Source organism: Tupaia chinensis, unplaced genomic scaffold, assembly GCF_000334495.1.
Source record: "Tupaia chinensis unplaced genomic scaffold, TupChi_1.0 Scaffold000499_1, whole genome shotgun sequence".
Lineage (NCBI taxonomy): Eukaryota > Metazoa > Chordata > Mammalia > Scandentia > Tupaiidae > Tupaia > Tupaia belangeri.
This window is the reverse complement of record NW_006160011.1, coordinates 82,503-88,622: the sequence shown is the minus strand read 5'-3', so window position 1 is coordinate 88,622 and position 6,120 is coordinate 82,503. Positions and strand designations below refer to the sequence as shown.

General features: G+C 35.9%; 1 long non-coding RNA gene across 1 annotated transcript in view; it reads left to right on the top strand.

Annotated features, from left to right (window-relative positions):
• LOC102480887 (uncharacterized) overlaps positions 1-3,387 on the top strand; it is a 33,376-nt gene extending 29,989 nt beyond the window's left edge. The window contains exon 4 of the long non-coding RNA XR_335700.1: positions 3,195-3,387. This is a non-coding gene — a long non-coding RNA (uncharacterized LOC102480887). The remainder of the gene's footprint in view (positions 1-3,194) is intronic.
• The last annotated feature ends 2,733 nt before the right edge of the window (positions 3,388-6,120 follow it).

Below are 6,120 nucleotides of genomic sequence, written 5' to 3'. Positions count from 1 at the left end.
CCTGCTTTCCTTTCTTTTTAATGAAAATTTGCACAGGCAGTATACTCATCCATTATAAAATTTCAGACAGTGAAATGTTTTGTTTTTGACCTTGTTCTATGCCTGCTCAATTACCCCTGCCAACCCTCCCCGTGACTTGCACCAATAGGTAACCAGTATCCTTGGTTCTATGTATTTCAGACTTACCTTAAGAAATTCAAGACAAAACATAGAGACTTATATGTTACATAAAAGGTGGCATTTTATATATATCATACTGTACTTTCCTTTTTCACTTAAAATGATCTTGAAGACCTTTATCTATTTGACCATTGGAGGCTCTTTTATTGATTTTATTTTTTTCTAGCTGTATAGTGTTTCTATATGGATGTATTATCATTTACTTAACCTGTTAATGGACACAATACTGTTTCAGTCTTTCTTATTATAAATAGTGCTGAGGTCAGTGGCTTTGCATATAAGTAATTTTATATGTTTGCAAATATGTTGATACAAAAACAAACAAAAAAGAAAAAACTCCAGAAGTGGAATTGTTGAGTCAAAGTGTTTTGTATTTGTTATTGAGAGATATTGGCAAGTTCCTTATCCTCCCTTAGTTTCAATTTTTTCATCCATGAAATAGGGATAATGATAAACATTCCTTGTGGACTGGTTTCAAGGATCAAATGATGTACTGTGTAAAACATTAAGTACTAAAAATATTTGCCCTCCATTAATACTACTATGATTATTATATAAAGTGTTGGTCATAGCACTTTAAATGTAGACCAATTTTGTTGTTATCAAATTCCATAAATGCTAACTTAGGGTTAGTGCATACAATAATACATCAGTAATTCACCTAATGAACAAGTAGGAGTCCTTTGCAGCTAGCATATTTATGTGTTAGTTTTGCTACTAACTTGCTTAAAATAGATTTTTCTTCTAAAATGTTAATATGTTCCTAATTATCCAAATTATGACAAATTAGGAATAGTGACTACTCTAATGGCAAGTTGCTTTTACCTTATTAAAATGACTGAAGCTGCATTTTAGCTAAAACAACCCAAGTTGAAAGCTGTCTAAAGGTATTATAAAAAAGTGTGTAGCCGAACATGTTATTGATATTTTCATATTGAAAATTAGTTACATATGGTAGCATACATGTAACTAATCCTAAAGATAAATATTCCAAGTAGATAAAAATGTCTACTCAAAGAATTAAATTCTACCATTATTAAGATTTTTATAAAATAGTTTGAAAGCATGACCTGTAGCACAGTAATTAAACACTATGCATTGGGAGTTGAGGTTCAAATCCTGGCCTGGTGGTGTGATAAACACACTGGGCATGTGTACATGTATGCCCCAAATCCTGATGGGAAGGAAAAATATAGGAAAAAGGATTGCGGAATGACCTCACCCTACTGGGGAACTTTTTCTCTGTGTCTGTTTCTTGCTCTGAGAAGTACATGTACTCTTTGATGATTAAAATTTTTTTTAATTGATAAAATTTATATGAGTTGTATATCTTGTACATTTCTATGTAGTACATAGGAAGTGTTATTATACATCCATCATTATCACTAGAAGATTAGTATTTGCCCACATGCTATTCATGCAGTGGATACTTTTAGAAGCCACAAGGTGGATGAATATCGTACTATACACAAAATAATAAACATCTACCCATAATTAGCACCTTATGAAGTTTTCTATTGAAAGGTTTTGTTTGAGTGTCAAGTAAATAACTGCTATGTGGCAGTTTGAAATAATGTAGTCAACTAGGATTTAGCAGACTCTTTTGTATTCACCTCTGATCACGAAGAATGGAAACAAACAGTATTGGTAGAATCTGAGGGCATCCCAGGGAGCTCAAGGGTAAGAATTTCAGCTAGTAGGGACCAGCAGATGGTGTAATGTTTATGTTGCTGGACTCCCATGTAGTCAACTGTGGTTTGAGACCCAGTGGTTTAAAATTCACATGTGTGTGTGCATGTCTAAAATCCCAAGTGGAGAATGGAAGAGAAGGGATTGTGGTTTTCTGTATCTCTCTATTTCTCTGTCTCTACAGTGAGTACCTAGTACTGGAGTCTTTTATCATAATAAAATTGCAGCCTAGTTCTCTCTCTAGCTTGAGATCCCTGTTGGAATGATACTGCCAACAGACCTGGAGAATGAAGATTCAAATGTCTGCATTCTAAAATTTAAATAAGCTGTATGATAACACCTTGCGTAGAGATTTGTAGCAGAACGGAGGTAGTGAGTAGTGGGATGGAATATTCACTTGCCACACGGAAGTCAAGTATTTAAAACTGAAGTTGACATGTGTAAGACTCAGCAGAGAGGTCTTTGCTAAGCTATAGATTTGGAAATAATCAGAGTATAAATGGTGACAAATTTTTGAAAATTAATGAAATATCTAGAAAAAGTATATACAGAGAGAAGTAAATTTAACCAAATAATTGTTAGATGTCTTATATATGGTCCCTCTGAAAAGAATCCCCCCAAAACCCAACATCAAATGAAAACAGAACCTGGGACAGTGGTTTCCATGCTAGTTAATCTGGGGAAGTATTCTCCAGGAACAGGAGTGAGGTACTAACAGAACAAGAGAAGAGGAGGAACACCTGTTAAAGTTGGCTATCAAACTGCTCACTACTGTGGCAATGGATACTGGATTCCTCTCAGATCCTCTAAGGAGCTGTGAGGAATGCAGCACTGTTTTTTTTTGTTTTTTTTTTTTTTTTTTTTTTTTTAAACAGTGTCTGCTATTGGATGAGCATTGCCTCATGATATGTCTACCTCATACTTTGGAGTTTTCCAAATGGTGCATTAGGCTTCTGCAGACATCCTACACAATGATGGTAGAGAAGCCCTGGGCTTTTCTTTCATTTGTTTGTCCACTTTTCATAAATATACACTTATTTTAATTATCTGTGTGCCAGACACTAGGAAGCAGTTACAGGTTACATGTTCTATCTTTGATATTCTCTAGGAATGGGTCAACTTAGGCAGGGAGAAATTGAGAGAGAGTGAAATATGCAAAGGACTGCATATTTAGTGACCATTAACCCACACACGTATTTCCTTTCCTTCTTGCCATTTACTCTTGTTGAAGGAGAGGATGAGTTTTGAAAGTAGTTTGTCTCTCTCCAGCTATTTCCTAGTAGTGATGAATATGACTCTGCTTCTTGGTCTTTTCTCTCTCACAGGACAAGCATTTATCACCATGCTGCATTGGATTCAGATGCTGTGAAAAGCATGAAGGGAACAAAACCCCGTGTGGCAATGACTGAGTCATGTCTTACATCAAGAAGGGTCCATTGCAGTCAGTAGATGCAAGAGGACTAGGGGCTGATAGGGAGGTCCAGTCATTTGTAAATAGGAGCTATTGCGGAGGAGAAAGAGAGGAGCCTGAGAAGCAGAGACAAGAGAGACTATGCTGACAGATGAAGGGAAATGTCTCTATTTCTTTCAATAATTTTATATTACATTTAATTACATATATTTTTACAGCATATAACATTTCATTTTCCAGCATGATTACCATGCATATCAGCCAAGACAAAGGCATTACTATCCACATATCATCATCAAATAACTTTTCATTTTTTTCAGATTATTATTTATTCTCATATTTTTAAAACATTCAATCACTATACATCATTTGGCTTGTAAAGAGAATTTACCTAACGTGAAATACTTCTCAGACCAGTCCAGTTGAGAATATTATGCCTGTAAGATATCATCAACAGGTAATAAACCATTTCTGTGTCCCACAAATGTCATACCTCTATTTTTTCTCCTACTTGCTTTCTCTACAGTCTTCCCTTTTCTCCATGCCTGTTCCATTCTGAATTCAGCATCTGTAACTATTTTCACTGCTTTTATGCCCTCTATATTTCAATCTCTACCATAGAGTGCAGATAGTTGGTATATATTAAGTGGATACATACAATATCTTTCTTTCATAGCCTGGCTTGCTTCATTGAGCAATAAATCTTCCATATTCAACCACTTTCTTTCAAATGCCAGGGTCTTTTTCTTTAATGGCTGAATAGTATTCCACAAAGTATATGTGCCACACTCTTTCAATCCATTCATCTGTTTGTAGATATTAGAGTTGGTTCCATGTCTTAGTGATCGTGAATAATGCCCCAATAGACATTGATGTGTAAGTGTTTTTCTGACTAAGCATTCTCCTGTCCTTTGGGTAGGTACCCAGAAGTGGGACTGGTGGATCAAATGGTAGTTCTATTTGTAGATATTTGAGGAACATCGATATTGTTTTCCACAGTGGCTGGACCAATTTACATTCCTACCAACAGTGTAGGAGAGTTCCCCTTTCACCACAACCTACCAACAATGACCCCTTTTTGTATTTTTAATCTTCACAATTATGACAGGGGTTAGGTGCTATCTCATTGTGGTTTTAATCTGGATTTCCCTTAAGATGAGGGATGTTGAGCATTTCCTCATGCTTTTCGGCTGTTCATATGTCTTCCTTAGATTTTTGTTCAGTTCATTTTTTATCATCATAATCTTCTTTATATTACATTGGATTACATATAACTTTACATTGTATTACATTGTTTTTTCAAAAGGGAATGCCATGCATGTCAGTCAGTACAGAGACATTAATCTCCCCACTTCAACATTCAATATCTTTTCTGTTTTCCCCAATCATTATTTTTATTATTCTAATTATTTTTATAAAACAGTCAATTGTTATTTCTCGTTTTGCTTGTAAAAATACTTTGCCCATCATGAAATACTTCTCAGACCAATCCAGTTGAGAATACTATACATGTCATCATCAACAGTTAATAACCCCTATCTGTTTCTCACTAACGTCCTGTCTCTCTATTGTTCACTTGCTATCTTTCTCTATCCTCTTCTCTTCACTTACCCCATTCCACACTGTCCTATTCTCATTAAGTACCTTCACTGTGTTTATGTCCTCCGAATTTTTGCTCTCTATTATAGAGTGCGGATAGTCGGTATATATTGAGTGGATACATACAATATCTTTCTTTCATAGCCTGGCTTACTTCACTCAGCAATAGATCCTCCATATCTGACCATTTTCTATCAAATTCCAGGGTCTTGTTATTTTTTATGGCTGAGTAGTATTCCATAGAGTATATATACCACACTTTTCCAATCCATTCATCAGTTTGTGGACATTTAGGTTGGTTCCATGTCTTGGCAATTGTGAATAATGCTGCAATAAACATGGATGTGCAAGCACTTTTCTGACTGAGCGTTCTCCTGTCTTTTGGGTAAATACCCAGAAGTGGGATTGCTGGATCAAATGGTAGTTCTATTTGTAGATCTTTGAGGAACCTCCATATTGTTCTCCACAGTGGTTGAACTAGTTTACATTCCCACCAACAGTGTAGGAGGGTTCCCTTTTCACCACATCCCCGCCAACACTTATCACTTTTTATATTCTTAATCTTTGCCATTCTGACAGGGGTTAGGTGGTATCTCATTGTGGTTTTTATCTGCATTTCCCTTATGATGAGGGATGTCGAGCATTTCCTCATATGCTTTTTGGCTGTTTGTATGTCTTCCTTAGAGAGATTTTTGTTCAGCTCATTTTCCCATCTTTTAGTTGGGTTAATCATTTTTTTTTTTCACATAAGGCACTTGAGTTCCCTATGTATTCTGGTTATCAGTCCCTTGTCTGAGGCATATTTAACAAAAATATTTTCCCATTCTGAGGGTTGTCGGTTCACACTTGTTACTGTGTCTTTTGTTGTGCAGAAACTTCTTTGTCTGATATAGTCCCACTTGCCTATTTTAGGGACTATTGCACATGCTTTGGTAGTCTTATTTATGAAGTCTTTACCTACCCCAATATCTCCCAGTGTTTCCCCAGAGTTTTCCACCAGTAGTTTTATAGTTTGAGGTCTTAGGTTCAGATATTAGATCCATTATGAGTTGATTTTTGTTAATGGTGAAACATGAGGGTTCAGTTTCATCTTTCTGTGGGTGGACAACCAATTATTCCAGCACCACTTGCTAGAGAGGTTTTCCTTTTCCCAATGGATTGACTGGTATCCTTTGTCAAAAATCAGTTGGTTGTAAGCTTTGGGGTTTATTTCTGGGGTCTCTATTCTATTCCATTAGTTC